The sequence below is a fragment of the Oncorhynchus nerka genome, linkage group LG12, assembly GCF_034236695.1.
Source record: "Oncorhynchus nerka isolate Pitt River linkage group LG12, Oner_Uvic_2.0, whole genome shotgun sequence".
In the NCBI taxonomy this organism is placed as follows: domain Eukaryota; kingdom Metazoa; phylum Chordata; class Actinopteri; order Salmoniformes; family Salmonidae; genus Oncorhynchus; species Oncorhynchus nerka.
Window position 1 is genome coordinate 53,635,396 of NC_088407.1, and position 19,085 is coordinate 53,654,480.

The 19,085-nt window shown below is 44.3% G+C and overlaps 1 protein-coding gene across 1 annotated transcript in view; it reads right to left on the reverse strand.

Moving 5' to 3' along the window:
- LOC115138360 (transcription regulator protein BACH2-like) overlaps positions 1-18,832 on the reverse strand; it is a 45,950-nt gene extending 27,118 nt beyond the window's left edge. The window contains exon 1 of the mRNA XM_029675147.2: positions 18,598-18,832. The gene's annotated coding sequence lies outside the window, so the exon portion shown is untranslated. The remainder of the gene's footprint in view (positions 1-18,597) is intronic.
- Positions 18,833-19,085: the final 253 nt, after the last annotated feature.

Here is a 19,085-nt window from a genome sequence, read left to right on the forward strand (position 1 = left end):
AACTTAGTCAGCCCAAGATAGCTGGGTCTCCACTCCACAGCTGTATTCGACTAAGGTTGCACACATTCTTTCTCCCCAAAAACAACTTCTTTGTAATGGTGGACACTCCATGAAAGGACAACAACACACTCACTAAAGAGTTATCATCCGCCACAACCATGAGTCATGCAGTGCATACCTCAGAAACCTTTACAGAGCAATGGCGTAATGTCTCTCTCTAGTCCATGTCAGGGTCAGTGACTCCAGTTAAATGCACCCTAGGCCTAGTAAACCCTTTCTCTCAGTGGGCCAGAGCAGATATTCCCCATAGGTAACAGCAGAAATGCATGGTGGTGGTGGAGAAAAGCAGTCTGTCCATGCTAGCCAGCCAGTCAGTGGGGAGCGCGGTCACGTCGTAGTAGCCTGGAGAGTATTTTGGGCGTGTGGTGGTAACTAAACTAAAGTGAACTAAGCAGAGGGAGCAGGAGGAGTGAATCATGACTTCCCACAGCTCAGCGCTTTGTTGGTCGGAGCCCAGCCAGCCCAGGGTGAGTCACCACCACAGCCCAGTTTAGAATGGTAACACACAGCTTAGAGCTAGCCGAGCGGCCATGTGACAGAAACGTACACTGTTGCTCTGGCCAGGAATAACCCCCAGCAGTCAGTCAGTGTGTGTAGAGAACTAACACGGCTGCCCAGCATTCATTCATGGTCAAACATGGACAGGCTGTTGAATGGATGAGTGTGTGTATATATGTGTGTGTGTGTGCGTGCGCGTGCGTGTGTGTGTGTGTGGGGGTCTGCATGGCTGCTTAATGCTTGACAATAGCCATGTCAGTACAAACAGACCATTCTCAGAATGTATCAGTAACCACACAAGGATTTCAGTTGAAAAATTCCTCAAACAGAGAAAACATGAAAAACATCTCAGATTCAACAGTTCCTAAAACATCAGAGTGGCTTAAATGACCAAAGTCATCCAGGAGTGATTGTAAAGGCTTTGTGTGAACCCTAAGAACTACATGTCTCCTCGGGGTCTGTATCAAGGCTGACCCCCTGCCATGTGATACCCCCTGGTGGTAATTTGGCAGCAGCCTCAGCGCCCGCCATACCGCCTCCGACCATTAACGACTGGCTGGATCCTCAGACACAGAGGCCTGATTAGTAGAAAGAGAGCGAGAAAGCTGGTGCGGGCGGCAAACCAGGAGAACTGTGGCTGATCACGTTTCACCCCAGAGCTGGGTGACGACCTCACAACAGCCGGTGTGTGTGTGTGTGTGTGGGAGAGAAAGATAAGCGAAAGAGAAAGGGGGGGTTTGGGGAGTGGGGGAATGTAACTTACAAATATGAAAACGTCAAACACCAAATATTTGTCATTCCCCCCCCCAACATTTTTTGAAATGCCAACAGGGGTCCACTCATATCTGCAACGTCCTGTGGTTAACAAGCTCAAAACAGTACAGGTCAGGAACAACAGTGACATGCTTTCACAGTTTATCACGCCTCCATAGTATAGCATTCGTTTTCAGATCAAGTGGAAATAGTCTGGGGGAGGAAATGATATGTTTGGAGCTATGATACCTTAATGTCAATGTGAGGGAGGACCTAGCGAAATATCACAGCAGTGAAAGTCAGGAGGATATTAATGGCCAAAATTGTGACGGAAGTGAGAGAAGGTGTGCGACAAGACCACAGGGTGACTTTCTGTTAAATACATTCTGGTTTTGAGGTACTTTCATAGAGGAAGATGAAAAACATGGAACTTGACTCTCCGGCACCTCTGAGAGGTCAGACAAGGATGGAGATGGCCAACAGCCACCGTTTCCACTTCCTCTAAAACATACATGGAAAACACAACATCACTCAAACAACCAGCATTAATCAATAATCAATACATTCCAAAATTGTATCCTTGAAGACTAGTCGTGGCAAAATATCTCTGGGTATTTAATAATTTTGCTTATATGCAATTTACGATAACTGATATTGATGTATGGGGACAAAATCCACATGCATGTAAAAAGAGATTGACTGATAACCACGAGGGTGTGAAACCTCTCTGTTGACAAATGAGTCACAAAGAGAGGAAAATTGTGACAACCACTTTTCATGTGGGATATTTCATTCACTGGCTAACATAAACATCCTCTGCAGCTGAAAAACGAAAGCACGTGTGTGGGTCGTTCCACACCTACAGTGTTTCCATAAAGGAAAAGCTACCTGTTTAAAAAGCAAGATAATACAGTACACAATGACACGATCTGAATTGTTACTCAGAAAGTTTGTTATTTACAGCGCAGCAGATATTCTGTCAGATTCTGGAAATGTATTCTGTAAGGACCAAATCCTAACTCAGATATTTGTGTCAAATCATGCATTGAGGTCAACAGAACATTCAGGTTACACATGTGAATATCAAGATACACTTTAGCCCTGTAAAGAGAAAATGTATTGATGAAATCTGAGCGTAATCCATTGCTGTAATTTTTTCCAGAAACGGAGTCACTGTGGCCTGGTTACTGGATGTCAGGATGCAGCTGGGAAGAGATATTATTAAGAAAAGATATTCAGTGGCATCTTGGTTTATTCGTATATTGGGATCCCCATTAGCTTTAGCAGAAGCAGCGAATACCCCCCGTAGTCTCATCCTCCCTTCTCACAGGAACAGTAATGATAGTCTCATCCTCCCTTCTCACAGGAACAGTGATGATACCAACTGGCCCTAATAAAAAAAACAGAGCAGCTTCTGTGACAAGGTGTGTGTATAGATTACACCTGTCCTCACTCAAGCAAGGGACTTTCCATCTGTGGGGACATTTTATTGTATGTCAGTCCATGTCCTGATTGAAGTCATCCACTCTCCTCTTCTTTCTGCTCTGTGGCTGACGTCATTTATGGCCTGGGGTCTTTTGCTTCAGTCTCCATATCTTGCACACTCTAGGGTTTCTGATCAACTCAGGTGTTACCCCCCCCCAAAAAAAAATGATTGGATGTCTCACATCTGTAGAGTCATGCAATGGTAGAGCATCTAGTGCCAACACAAATGTTAGAGGCTGGGAATCCACCCAAAATGAGATATGGGTGATATAAACAAGTAAGAAAGAAAGGTTGTGGACCAATGTACTTCCCCGACAATGTCCGACATCAATCAAACCTCTATCTTCAACATCTCGCATCCATCTACCCTACGTGTCAAAATATGGTACGGTCCCTATGATCGCTGTCTCTACCAAAGTCATCAGACTACGCCAAAAGAAGCTGATCTCAGGGCCTCCACAGCTCCATCAGTGTTAATGGTACATGATGGGGAATATTAATACAAGCCCAAAAGACCACTGTCTCGTGCCATCGCAAAATGAGCAGATTGTGCCCCTCTCACATCGCAATTACCACGACACAGCAGCCAATTAACGTGACACAGCAGCCATTTCTTCATCATTATCTGTAATACATTCACAGCTGCCTAAGATATGTCAGACATTCATAGAGAGGCATGTGTAACGGCAATCTCTATTGGGATTATCTGTCATATCGGATGTGTATGACAGTACTGCAGGGGCTTGTGAGAGTTCTAACCTGACAAAGAAACTTTAAAAAAGACAATGGGGTCTGTTGCAGTGAACATTCCAAGTAAAGGATTACAAATAATTCTTGAAATGTCTATTTCAGTCATGTTGTAGAAGGATGTAGCATTTTGAACCTAAGCTTGTTTTTCGTATTGGAGGGTAAAAGCAAGGTGGTGCGTCACTTCCTACGAGTATGACCAAGCGGTTGTTTATTTACCTCCTACTGTACTATATAATCTGTCCCAGAACCGTCGAGGCTCACAAACACTAATCCCCTCACATCAAAGGCCAAACTATGTCTTCTTTCAGCCACAAACATGGAAATGAATGTGGAAGCATTATCATGTAAAAAGACAGGTGTAATATCCACCAAATAGGGCACAATCTCATATCCAATGTTGTATTGCATTGCACTGTATTAACATGAGGTTATTTAAGCAATAAGGCCTGGGGGGGTGTGGTATATGGCCAGTGTAACCGGCTAAGGACTGTTCTTAAGCATGACGCAACGCGGAGTGCTCGGACACAGCCCTTAGCCGTGGTATATTGGCCAAATATCACAAACCCCAGAGGTGCCTTATTGCTATTAGAAACTGGTTACCAACCTAATTAGAGCAGTAAAATAAATGTTTTGTCATACCCGTGGTATATGGTGTAACGGCATTCAGAGGTGGAAGAAGGATCGGACCAAAGCGCAGCGTGGTAAGTGCTCATGATGACATATTTAATGAAACTAACTGAACACTGAAATACAAAACAATCAAGTGAACGAACGAAAACCGAAACAGTACCGTGTGGACCAAACAATCACACGGAAAACAAACACCCACAATCCAAAAGTGAAACCCAGGCTACCTAAGTATGATTCTCAATCAGGGACAACAATTGACAGCTGCCTCTGATTGAGAACCATACTAGGCCGAACTCAAAACCCAACATAGAAAAACAAACATAGACTGCCCACCCCAACTTACGCCCTGACCTTACTAAAACAAAGACAAAAACAAAGAACGTGACCGTACCCACCCCCCCCAAAGGTGCGGATTCCGGCCGCAAAACCTAAACCTATAGGGGAGGGTCTGGGTGGGCGTCAGTCCACAGTGGCGGCTCTGGCGCGGGACGTGGACCCCACTTCACCATAGTTTTTGTCCGCCTCTTAGCCCGCCTCCGTGGCCTCTTTAGAGTGGCGACCCTCGCCGCCGATCTTGGACTGGAGACCCCAGCCACGGGTCCCGAATGGACGGGGATTCCGGCAGCGCCGGTGTGAAGGACGACTCCGGCAGCGCCGGACAGGCGGGAGACTCCGGCAGCTCCGGATTGAAGGTCGATTCTGGCATCACCTGGCTGACTGACGGCTCTGGAGGCTCCTGGCTGACTGGCGGCTCCTGGCTGACTGGCGGCTCCTGGTGGCTCCTGGCTGACTGGCGGCTCAGGACAGACTGGCGGCTCTGGCGGCTCAGGACAGACTGGTGGCTCAGGACAGACTGGCGGCTCAGGAAGAGACGGGAGACTCTAGCGGCTCAGGACAGACGGGAGACTCTGGTGGCTCAGGACGGATGGGAGACTCTGGCGGCTCAGGACAGACGGGAGACTCTGGCGGTGCTAGGCAGGAGGAAGGCTCTGGCGGCGCTGGACAGGCGGGAGCACCTGTAGGGAGGAGACGGAGAGACAGCCTGGTGCGGGGGCTGCCACCGGAGGGCTGGTCCGTGGAGGTGGCACCAGAAAGACCGGTCCGTGCAGGCGCACTGGAGCTCTTGAGCACCGAGCCTGCCCAACCTTACCTGGTTGAATGCTCCCCGTAGCCAGGCCAGTGCGGTGAGGTGGAATAGCCCGCACTGGGCTGTGCTGGCGAACCGGGGACACCATGCGTAAGGCTGGTGCCAGATATGCAGAGCCGGCTTCATGGCACCTGGCTCGATGCCCACTCTAGCCCGGCCGATACGAGGAGCTGGGATGTAGCGCACCGGGCTAAGCACGCGTACTGGGGACACTGTGCGCTCCACCGCATAACACGGTGCCTGACCAGTACGACGCCCTCTCTCTCCACGTTAAGCACGGGGAGTTGGCGCAGGTCTCCTACCTGCCTTAGCCACACTCCCCGTGTGCCCCCCCAATACATTTTTGGGGCTGCCTCTCGGGCCTCCTTGCCAGCCGTGTTCCCTCAAATCGCTGGCTCCTCTCTCCGGCTGCCTCTGCTCTCCTAGCTGCCTCCACCTGTTCCCATGGGAGACGATCCCTTCCAGCCAGGATCTCCTCCCATGTGTAGCAACCCTTGCCGTCCAAAACGTCCTCCCATGTCCAGGAGTCCTGACATCGCTGCTGCTGCTGCCCGTTACCACGCTGCTTGGTCCTTTTGTGGTGGGTGTTTTTGTAACGGCATTCAGAGGTGCAAGAAGGATCGGACCAAAGCGTGGCGTGGTAAGTGTTCATGATGACATATTTAATGAAACGAACTGAACACTGAAATACAAAACAATAAAGTGAACGAAGGAACGGAAAACAAACACCCACAATCCAAAAGTGAAACCCAGGCTACCTAAGTATGATTCTCAATCAGGGACAACAATTGACAGCTGCCTCTGATTGAGAACCATACCGAACTCAAAACCCAACATAGAAAAACAAACATAGACTGCTCACCCCAACTCACGCCCTGACCATACTAAAACAAACTAAGGTCAGAACGTGACATACGGTCTGATATACCACGGCTTTCAGCCAATCAGCATTCAGGGCTCGAACCACCCAGTTTATAATACTCAATAACTTATCAACATTTACCACAGCTGCTGCAATAACATTATTTTTAGAATAAGAATGCGTGAGGAGAAATGCACAACCCTGTTCTTTCCACATTAAAATGAAAGAGGTCGAACCGCTGACTAAGTGATCAAACATAACAAACAGACCAGAGCAATGACCTGTGTTTGTTTTTGTTCCCTTGATTGGAGTGGTTTTCCCCCTCAATGACCCCTCGTTCCTCGTGGAGCACATGACTCTGTCATAGAGTCTGACTGGCCGGCTGGCCGGTGTAACTTAGCTCCCAGGAAGAACCTTAGAGCCCCACTCAGGTTCACTGGGTTCAGCTGGTTAATGACTGACAGCCTGTAGAATGTAGTCCCAGCTAAAGTGCATTCCAAGAATCCAGCTCATTCTCTCTCGCCCTGCCTATGTTTCTTCCTGTGGTTCGTGAGGATTCCATGCCTGCCTTCCTGTCTAACTCCTCTCTCTGCATGAAGCTTCTCAAGGGTTTCCTCTCTCTCTTTCTCTCGCTCACACACTCACACCGAGCTTGATGAGTTCTACAGGCCTTTTTCCTACTGACTTGTTCACTGGCTTCACACTGGCTCTTCGACTGCAAGGCCTTTGCCATTGTTTTGCCCAGTGGTGCCATGACTCAAATCAAATATGACCTACATGTATCTGGAGGCCTATAAACAAGCAAGAGAGAATGGGAATAAACAACATGGGCTTTGGCTTATCTGGTGGGCACACCCATGGAATCCATGGATTAATGCACCCCCCTAAACAACAAAGACCCAGGGTATGATCTTGTCACCATCTGCCCATGCTCCACTAATCATGACCTGCCATGCCAGATGGGCTGCCAGATATATGGCAAGGTTATCCAACCCCAACCCAGCCAGCCATCAGCTGTGCCAATACTGGGCCAGAATGCCCGGACTGGGGACATTATAGTTTCTATGAAGCAGACTAGCCTGGTATTGGGCAATCAAGAGGGCTTTTCTGTTAAATCAATGCATACACATTAGAGCATATACATACATACAGCCTCTGGACTGTATGAAATATATGACAATGGTGGTCTGTGTCAAACTATGCTGCCAAAATGTATAAGCATCCCCTAATATGCTGTCAAAATCCTACAATCTGGCGAGCACAATTCTTACCAGCGGTAGGTCCGGATGAATACATGAATGTGGAATCTGTCAAGAAACGCCAAAATTCAACCACAATGTGAAAACAACTGTCATGCTGTGAACATGAATTGTCAATTCCATGCCTATTAAACGTGATGTACTGGTGGCACAGATACGAGCACAGCCCACTGGGCACACCACATCATATCAACATGGATAATTAGGTAATATTTGATTGAGATGTTGATTACAAACTATATTCACCCACTCAAAAAGACAGCCAAAAGTTTGTTGAATTTCCAATGTGTTATCACTATGGTGGTTTCTAGTGATGTGCAGTTCGCGAACAATTTGTGCTTTTTGAATGACTCATTTTACTGACTCGTGAGTTATGACTTGTTTTTATGGGCGACTCGTTCATTTTAGTCATTCGTTTGACCAGCTAGTGCTGGCCGCAATGAATCTTACAGCAGGACTAATACATACTACTCCTGCTCAGCGGCTCCAGAGATGTGCTCCGACCACCAACTGTCTGTCATATGTGCACAGGACAATAGATCCTGAGCATAGAGGAAAAAGACATGTTAAGAATTGATAATTGATTGTGCATGGTGCAAGAGTGAATGCAATTCGATGATGATTGAATATTATGACGAACAGAGCTTTCTAGAACATCAACACACTCGAGCTCTAGAACGTCCACAAACACAAACTCGAGGAAAGAATCGTTGGGGGTCTGCAGTTTGCCGAACGACATTGCTCTTATCACCCTCACGGCAGTCAAGCAATGCACTCTGTCAAGAGTCGTTCACAATCTAGCCCGGTTGCGGCCCCAACTAGACCTCATTTCAAATGTATCAACACATTTGTATGCCTAGCGATCAACAAATGTACATTGTTAAAAGCACAGTCACAAATGACAGTCTCAGTCACAAATGACAGCTCCAATAAGACACCTATTGTGAACGACGTGAACGAGAGGCTTGACGAGTCATGACTCTTTCGAATTTTCAGTTCATCGTTCGTTCGTGCTCTGGGCATGACTGACTCAAATGAACAAAATGAGTCGAAAGATTTGTTCTTTTGACTGAACGAGTTGAAAAGATCAGAGTTGGTTAAAAGAGCTGAACCTCCCATCCCTGTCTAAAAGCACAACCAAATTCCAATGGAAAAACAATGACTCATTTTCGGTTTAGTCGCCACCCAAATGTCTATCATTGCACATTCAACCATTTAAAAGCACAACAAAGTTCAAATGGGATATTTTGTTTATTTATACAACAGATTAATGGGTTATCAATGTGCTTCATCTAATAGCAGAAACAAATGGTCTGGACTGGAGATGTGATTACATTAAAAGTACATGGTGCAAATGATCAATGCCATTTCAGTTTCTGCGTAGATTATTACAGAAATTGTGAAGATCTCCACAGACCTGCGAAGACCTATGCATGCTATGTTGAACATGCACGCCTTATATGATTACATAAGAAGAAATGTATAGTTACAGTAACCTCAAAATGTGGCCATGGATGTGTTAGGGAAAGGGGGATACCTAGTCAGTTGTACAACTGAAATGTTTCTTACACGTTTAACCCAACCCCTCTGAATCAGAGAGGTGAGGAGGGCTGCCTTAATCAACATCCATGTCTTCGGTGCCCAGGGAACAGTGGGTTAATGCCTTGCTCAGGGGCAGAACAACTGATTTTTACCTTGTCAGCTCGGGGACTCCAGCCAGCAACCTTTCTGTTACTGACCCAATGTTACATTCGTTTGTAAGATAACCTTAACTTAGGTTATTTGCTGTATTACAAAAGTAATATTGAATTGTGTTTGGTTGACAAGGCAACCAACTATAAACATTTTTAAAAATATGTATCTACTGCTTGGTTAATTCCATCTGAGCCACTGGCTTAATCCCATTCCTTAACTTTTATTTGTGGTTGAGTTGGAGACGTGAATCGAACATATAATTTGTTAACTTGTCGGCAACTTATTAGACTATTTATTGCATTTCAAACGTGATATTGAATTGTTTGGTTGTCAACGCAACCAAATATCAACACTTGATGTATCTTCTGCTTAGATAGTTCCATCTGTCCCACTGACTTAGTCTGGCTTTAATGCCAGTTTGTATACAAATTAATAATTGATACATTGATGACTTTTTTCAAATCCAATGTATTTCCCACACAAATTCCACATCACAATACGTTGACAAATTACATTGAAACAACGTTGATTGACCCAGTCTGTGCCCAGTGGGAGGGAACTGCATGCATCAGGACATAGGATGTACACATCCTTTCACACTGATAAAAAATACACATTTCTGCTGTGCTAGCAGGGCTGGGGGATATGGCCTACAAATCATATCTCGTTTTTTTTTTCCAAACTTATGGGCGATTCACATTTCATAAGAAATAACACAAAAGGTCAATACATTTTTATAAATGTGTGCACTTCCATACATTTTGCATTAAAAAAACAAAAACATTTGATTTCATATAGGAATTTGATGGAATATCGGTTTCGATGCAGGTTTGCTGACAGTCATGGTGAAAAATCACGGGATCCAGGCGTGAAATAGAATCACATGACAGACGCCGCTACTTGAGCACCATGAAACCCTCTACTGCATTCACAGACAATATGTTAATGGGGGAGAAAGCCAGAGAGAAAGAGAGAGAGACAGAGATATAAACGTACATAAAGGAGGGAAAGCTAAAGATGGAGAATACAGAAAGAAAAAGACAATGAAAGTGATAGATAGAAAGAGAGGGATATTCATCAACAGCCTCTCTCCACGGTTTGGTCTGTCTGCCCTGGAGCGCTCTGGCACTCAGGCGTCCCCAGAGACAGTCTGTCCTTATCACCTTGGACGGATTGATGGGAGTGATAATGGGGAGAGGAGGTGGCGAGGCGTCGCTCCGACTGCTTTTCCTGCACCTCAGCAAACCTCTCAGAGAGACAGGAATCCTGATACACTCAGTCATACCCGCACTTGACTTTCACTGCGCTCTACACTGTAAATTATACATGTACCTCACAGCACTATCTGTACTCTGTACATACTAGGGGGCTGTGCTTCAATACTGCCTGCCAGACAGTGTGTGGAAGAATAACATACGAGTTGATGTCTCATATGGATAGATTCCGCATGGGTAACGGTAGATTCTGTCCTGTCTTTCTCCAGTGGAGTTGAATCCAATGCATTGGTACCACTGTCTGTCTATCATACAGACGTTCTCCCTCTGTGTGACAGCACCGAGAAATGCCTCGCAGTGCTTCACCATACATAATGTAATTGTCTATTTCCATGTAAAAGGGCCAATGAGCGCCAACATGTCAAGTACATAGGAGCATGTCCAATTGGCTGTCAAATGCAAGCTAAGAGTCAATTTTTTTTTTAAATTAAGGCATATACTGTGTACATTTTTCAACAATTTTCCATCCTATAAATTAGAAATAATCAAAGGCTTTGATTCTGGTCAAACAGAAGGAAAAGAGTCTTAGAAAACATTGACCGAAAAAAGTCTTAAAAGGTTTTAGAAATACATCAAAACAGAATAATGTTGAAGTAAAGACCCCTTCCAACTAATATCAACACTTATATTTAGTTTAGGATAAATGTTTCTGCCTTCTATAAGTTTAAGAAACATTGCCTTGTGCCTTGAAATTCCGTTACCAAAAACCCACATGTCTTTAAGATATTTTCTAATTTCTCTCCCTCACGAGGAGAGGATAATGAAAATTCACAAAAGTAACAAGTAATGGAACACCTCTCAATTAGTTATAGTGTTTTTACTGATGAAGTGATTAATCCCCCCATGCTAAATTTGTCACCACTGCTGAAATAAATCCTAAGGGAAACACTATGAGTGGAATATGACAGGCACACACACACACACACAAAGACGCAGCAGACACACACACACACACACACACAAGCGGACACAGACACACAGGCGTATACAGACACAAAGGTGGACAAACACACACAAAACACCCTCTGGCAATGTCCTCACATGACGAATCTAAGATGAAAATAGACCCGCATTCAGTTCAGCTAGTCCTATTTATTCTTATTACGATGTGACAAAATACGGGTCGGCAGCCGGCAGATAGCATAGTGGTTTGAGAGGCAACCGGAGGGTTGCCAGTTCAAATGCCAGGTCTTACAAGACAAATCTGGCAGGAAGTGAGCTGGCAACCGGAGGGTTGCTGGTATCAAATCTTAGATACCATCGCCTGCTGTTGTAGACTTGAGCAAGGCACTTAAACCCCCGAAAACAACTACTCCAATGGCTCCATAGTATAGTGGCACCCTGTTCCATGTGTATCTTTCTGAGAGTCTGGGATATTAGATTTTTTTTAACCTTTATTTAACTAGGTATGTCAGTTAAGAACGAATGATTATTTACAATGGGTAACTGCCTTGTACAGGGATAGAACAACAGATTTTTACCTTGTCAGCTCGGGGATTCAATCTAGCAACCTTTCAGTTACTGCCCCAACGCTCTAACCACTAGGCTATCTGCCACCCCAAAGCGGAAGTCAAATTTCTGTTTGACCTTGATACAATTAGACAAATAAAGTGATCTTAATCTTTAATCTGCAATTTTTGGGGCCACCCAACCAAATTCATATAGAAATGTGATTTACAGATCTGTCATTCTCATTGAAAGCAAGTCTAAAAAGCGGTATATCTGTTCTATGTGCGTTATTTCTATGCTTCCCATTCTTAAGTTTCGTTTTTGAGTCTTTAACTTTCGGTTTGGTACATCAGCTTCAAACAGCTGAAAATACAATATTTTTGGTGATGGAAAAGATATTTCACAGCAGTTTAGATGATACAATGATTCTCTACATTGCACCTGCTTATTTTGTCACATAAACTGAAATTAGGGGAACTATTAGAATTTTAGCAACCAGGAAATGGCGGAGCAATTTCTGCATAGTGCATTTTTAATTTGAATTTAGACACAATTTCCACTATAAATGTGACTGTCAAAACGCTACTGATTTTGCTTTTCTGTACAGTGCATGTCCACATATCTTGGATGTGTTGCTGATATGACAAGGCAGTGAGACGTTACCACAAGCAAATCCTGTTATTTAAGCAAGTGACAGTGACAATACGCCTCCGTACATACACAGCACAGGAAGTGTGTTTCACTCTCCTCCCAACCACATGTATGTCTGTCACAGGATGCAAATCGCCAACCTGAACCTGCCCACCACACACTCACTCATTCGAAGTTACTGAAGTAGAAGACAAGCCACGCTTGCAGTGTTGTGTATTCATGGATGCCATATATACTTTTTTTTAAATAGTATTATCTTTCGTCTCTCTGTGTTTTAATAATTTTCCTTCAATTCGTTGAATCTATCTCACCAGAGAAATCATCCGAGTGAGGGAAACAGCGCCCCTCTGTTTCAGTATGTGTAGCCGATGTATCTGATGCTGTCTGGACAAAAAGAGTATGACATGTTGCCACCATACCTTTAGATTGATTGCTGTTTTGCAAGCATTTGATTTCCCTTGATAAAAAAAAAATAAAATAATTAGCCAATCAGCGTTGAGCTGAGCTCAACTAAAGTTCAATATATAACCCTAGCCTAGATGTTGCCTAGTGTGCTCAGTTTAAAGCTGATATATGTACATTTTTGGGCAACCCAACCAAATTCACATAGAAATGTGAGTTACAGATCTGTCATTGAAAGCAATTCTAAGAAGCGATAGATATTTTCTATGTGCGCTATTTCTATGCTTCCCGTTCTTAAGTTTAGTTTCTGCGTCTTTTACTTTCGGTTTTGTACACCAGCTTCAACCAGCTGAAAATACAATATTTTTGGTTATTGAAAATATATTTCACAGCAGTTTAGATTACAATGATTCTCTACACATTGCCTGTTTCAAATCAAATCAAATCAAATTGTATTAGTCACATGCGCTGAATACAACAGGTTTAGACCTTACAGTGAAATGGTAACTAACAAGCCCCTAACCAACAATGCAGTTTAAAAAATATGAATAATAATAATAAATAAAAGTATGACTATTTACAGGGGGTACCGGTACAGAGTCAATGTGCGGGGGCACCGGTTAGTCAAGGTAATTGAGGTAATATGTACATGTAGGTAGTGTTATTAAAGTGACTATGCATAGATAATAACAGAGAGTAGCAGTGGCGTAAAAAGGGGGGGGGGTGCAAATAGTCTGGGTAGCCATTTGATTAGATGTTCAGGAGTCTTATGGCTTGGGGGTAGAAGCTGTTTAGAAGCCTCTTGGACCTAGACTTGGCCCTCCGGTACCGCTTGCCGTGCGGTAGCAGAGAGAACAGTCTATGACTAGGGTGGCTGGAGTCTTGACAATTTTAGGGCCTTCCTCTGACACCGCCTGGTATAGAGATCCTGGATGGCAGGAAGCTTGGCCCAAGTGATGTACTGGGCTGTACGCACTACTCTCTGTAGTGCCTTGCGGTCGGAGGCCGAGCAGTTGCCATTCCAGGCAGTGATGCAACCAGTCAGGATACGCTTGATGGTGCAGCTGTAGAACCTTTTGAGGATCTGAGTACCCATGCCAAATCTTTTCAGTCTCCTGAGGGGGAATAGGTTTTGTCGTGCCCTCTTCATGACTGTCTTGGTGTGCTTGGACGGTGTTAGTTTGTTGGTGATGTGGACACCAAGGAACTTGAAGCTCTCAACCTGCTCCACTACAGCCCCAATGATGAGAATGGGGGCATGCTCGGTCCTCCTTTTCCTGTAGTCCACGATCATCTCCTTTGTCTTTATCACGTGGTTGTTGTCCTGGCACTACATGGCCAGGTCTCTGACCTCCTCCCTATAGGCTGTCTCGTTGTTGTCGGTGATCAGGCCAACCACTGTTGTGTCATCGGCAAACTTAATGATGGTGTTGCAGTCGTGCCTGGCCGTGTAGTCATGAGTGAACAGGGAGTACAGGAGGGGACTGAGCACACACCCCTGAGGAGGATCAGTGTGGTGGATGTGCTGCTACCTATCCTTACCACCTGGGGGAAGCCCGTCAGGAAGTCCACGATCCAGTTGCAAATGGAGGTGTTTAGCCCAAGGGTCCTTAGCTTATTGATGAGCTTTGAGCAATAAATAGCATTCTCACTTTTGCATTCTCCTTTTGTCCAGGTAGGAAAGGGCAGTGTGGAGTGCAATAGAGATTGCATCACCTGTGGATCTTTTAGGGTGGTATGCAAATTGGAGTGGGTCTAGGGTTTCTGGGATAATGGTGTTGATGTGAGCCATGACCAGCCTTTCAAATCACCTCACGGCTACAGACGTGAGTGCTACGGGTCTGTAGTCATTTAGGCAGGTTACCTTAGTGTTCTTGGGCACAGGGAATATGGTGGTCTGCTTAAAACATGTTGGTATTACAGACTCAGACAGAGAGAGGTAGAAAATGCCAGTGAAGACACTTGCCAGTTGGTCAGCGCATGCTCACAGTACACGTCCTGGTAATCCGTCTGGCCCTATGGCCTTGTGAATGTTGACCTGTTTAAATGTCTTACTCACATCTGCAGCGGAGAGCGTGATCAAACAGTTGGTGCTCTCATGTATGTTTCAGTGTTATTTGCCTCGAAGAGAGCATAGAAGTAGTTTAGCTCATCTGGTAGGCTTGTGTCACTGGGCAGCTCTTGGCTGTGCTTCCCTTTGTTGTCTGTAATGGTTTGCAAGCCCTGCCACATCCGATGAACGTCGGAGCCAGTGCCGTATTGACACTTTGCCTGTTTGATGGTTCGTTGGAGGGCATAGCGGGATTTCTTATAAGCTTCCAGGTTAGAGTCCCGCTCCTTGAAAGTGGCAGCTCTAGCCTTTAGCTTAGGGCAGATCAAATCAAATGTATTTATATAGCCCTTCGTACATCAGCTGATATCTCAAAGTGCTGTACAGATGGCAGATGTTGTCTGTAATCCATGGCTTCTGGTTTGGGTATGTATGTGCGGTCACTGTGGGGCCGCCATCATTGATGCACTTATTGATGAAGCCAATGACTGATGTGGGGTACTCCTCAATGCCATAGGAAGAATCCCGGAACATATTCCAGTCTGTGCTAGCAAAACAGTCCTGTAGCTTAGCATCTGCTTCATCTGACTACTTTTTTATTGACCGAGTCACTGGTGCTTCCTGCTTTACTTTTTGCTTGTAAGCAGGAATCAGGAGGATAGAATTATGGTCAGATTTACCAAATGGAGGGCGAGCGAGAGCTTTGTACACGTCTCTGTGTGTGGAATAAAGGTGGTCTAGAGTTTTTAACATGCTGATAGAAATGTGGTAAAACAGATTTAAGTTTCCCTGCATTAAAGTCCCCGGCCACTAGGAGCGCCGCCTCTGGATGAGCATTTTCCTGTTTGCTTATGGCAGAATACAGCTCATTGAGTGCGGTCTTCGTGCCAGCATTGGTCTGTGGTGGTATGTAGACAGCTACAAAAAATACAGATGAAAACCCTCTAGGTAAATAGTGTGGTCTACAGCTTATCATGTGATACTCTACCTCAGGCGAGCAAAACTTTGAGACTTCCTTAGATATCGTGCACCAGCTGTTGTTTACATATATGCATTGTCCGCCACCCCTTGGCATACCAGACTCCGCTGTCCTATCCTGCCGATACAGCGTATAACCAGCCAGCTAGCTGTATGTTGATAATGTCGTCGTTCAGCCACGTTTTGTCACATAAACTGAAATTAAGCGAACAATTTGAATTTTTGCAACCAGGAAATGGCGGAGCAATTTCTGCATATTACACCTTTAATTAGCTAGCTAACTTAACTTGTTCATTGTTGCTCACGTGAGGAGTTAGGCTACCATGGACAGCCACATGTTATTTAGCAACATTGAGTGCACTAAATCGTTTAATGGTATCTTTATGTTTGTTTTCACTGTATTAGACCTAGTTGATTTAATAAAGCTTACATTTTTAAGTTGAAATGGTGCTAGAATAGCAGAGGCAGTGCTCCAGTTTACTTTTTGCTGACTTTCGGCCACAGGCCGAGACAATAACAAGACACAATGGCATAATAAATTCAACCACACCTTTGTTTCATCACAAAAGTTTAGAGCAACCGCTGTCTGGTGAAGTCCACAAAGCATATTGCATGTAACAAACAGTTAAATGACCTAGAGCATGGTAAAGCAAGTTAATGTTTCCGACATTTTCGGGCTACTAAACAACTATTGATTTAGAACCATGGAGTTACTGCAAGTCGCAAAGAAAACAGGAGCTGGCACCACTATTACAGCACCATGAGTGGGTGTTTAACGCGAACATCTAGCAACCCAAAAGTTGCAAGTTCGAATCTCATCACGAACAACTTTAGCTAATTAGCAGCTTTTCAACTACAACTACTTAGTATTTTAGCTAACCTTAACCATTTAACTTAAATCCTAAACTTAACCCTGACCTATAGCTAACGTTAGCGGGCCACCTAGCTAGAATTCGTAACATATCATACATTTAGCAAAGATCGTTACAAATCATCATACGTTTTGAAAATTTGTAACATGTTGTACATTTCGCAAATTCGTAACATATAATACTAATTGTATTTTATCATACGAAATGGGCCATGAAAATCCACAAATTAATACATACCATACAAAACGTAACATATACTAAATGTAGTGTCTCGGATTTATGTACAGAATAATACGAAATGATGGGCTGAAACACATACAAAGACCGAGGGGCGCTGTTTCGCCTGCTCGAATGCTTTCTCCGGTGAGATACATTCAGCCGCTTGCGAATTGATTATACATCATGAAACACAGAGAGACGAAAGATACATTATTTTATTGGTCAATTTTGGGGGGAAACCTGGCTTCACTTGGCATCCATGAATACACGCCACTGTTCACAAGTCATCTCTCACATGCCACGTTCTATTCAATTTAGGACATGATCCTGGTGCGTGGTTGTGTGCATGTAGCTAGCTTCCCCATGCATGGTTGAATGTGTTCATTGACTGGCTCTGGCAGACTGACAACAACTCAGGGTCGTCCAAGTCCCACCTTCTCCTTGCCCCCTCTCCCTCACTCTATCCTTTCATTTCAAAACAATGATGCAAATCCGCTTCCTCGGAATCAGATGCTGTGCTAAAAATGTTCCACTCTCAAGTGCTTGAGTTGCTATTGCACCCAAATCCGCCTTTCCCCGTCATGTGAGACCATAAACAAGGAAATATAAGGGAAAGCAAATGACCTTAGTATGATTAGATTAAAACAAAGAGGCAGCTGTTCAAAGACTGCTCAAGTAACAGGTCAGGGAGTGCGAGTGACACCACATTCCAGATTGAAAGATTACAATATTATTAGATGGCCAGAAGGGGTATACGAGATTCATGCATGGCACTGAAGCGAAATCCGTTATATTAAATCAAAAATAATCAATCAATGCAATTAATCAAAAAAATAAGATTAGGACATTCAATCATTGATCATTAAAAAATAATAATTTCAGACATTCGTCTACATATGTTAAGATTTATTGTCAACTGTAATTGGTGTTTGTAGCCTAACACGTGGGGAGCAGAGTGACATCTAGCCGTGAAACAAAAATTGTCAATGTGCAATTTATTTCCCGTTTTTTTGTGAGTAAAAATCTATATTGCATGATTGCAAGTCACTAATTCGTTGAAAAACGTCAATAAAATGTCCTTCTAGCGCGGCCAAGGGCGGGAATAGGAGCTACGAGATGTGATCCTTTGTCCCTCTCTGCCCCCCCTTTCCGCAAAATGACAGTGCCCTCATCGTTATGGAAGCTCGAGTCATGTTGACCAGGCAGCGACCACCCAGCCTCTGCGCTTTGACCGTTCGAAAACATGCCCCCCACAACAAAGCGCACTGTCACCGCTCTGCACAATGGGACGAGCACTTCAAGGTACAGCCAAATGAAGGATATTCGTTCGCTATGCTGATTAACAAAGTAAAAAAATAAAAAAATACACACGCGTCTCTATGCATTTACGTATGCATATGATTGGATGTCAACAAAGAACTTGTGGGAAATGTAATGCAATGCGCGGCAACATCAGTATAAAACAATCACTGCAAATTGAACAATGCAATCGGGAAAAGGAACGCACTTTAAACCAAAGCCATAATGTAATTAGTTATAGGTAATAAGCAGTAATAAGCTCACCGTAACTTTCCCGTTTTCTTGCACGTCAGCGCTCCGTTGGTCTCTTACAAATTAGAATGGTTCCACATGGTGACTTCAGCAGCACCCCCTCCAAACTGCTGAAACCGCGTGTTTTTCAATAGTCATCAATATTTTGTTTTATAACGTGTAAAAGTGTGGTTACACTATTACAATTTCTATTCAGTGAATGTTACGGGTTTTGTCCCTTTGAAAAACAGCGTGCAGCCTCCTCTGCTGTTTGTATCGCTTATGAAACGCCTTCTCCCAGGAGCTACATTGTTGACATTCGAGCGCTGACGTCACCCTGTCCCTCATTCACAACAATGCGCTGTGCAGAAATTACGCTACAGCCCCGGTCGCTTTGACATTTTACTCAAAATAGCGGGACGCACTTGGGGTTGGTGAATTGGCCTTACAATCATGTCACCGTAAATCCCCGTTTGGCTATAGAAGTGTTTAATTCAGCGCGGAGCGAGGCACAGGAGGAT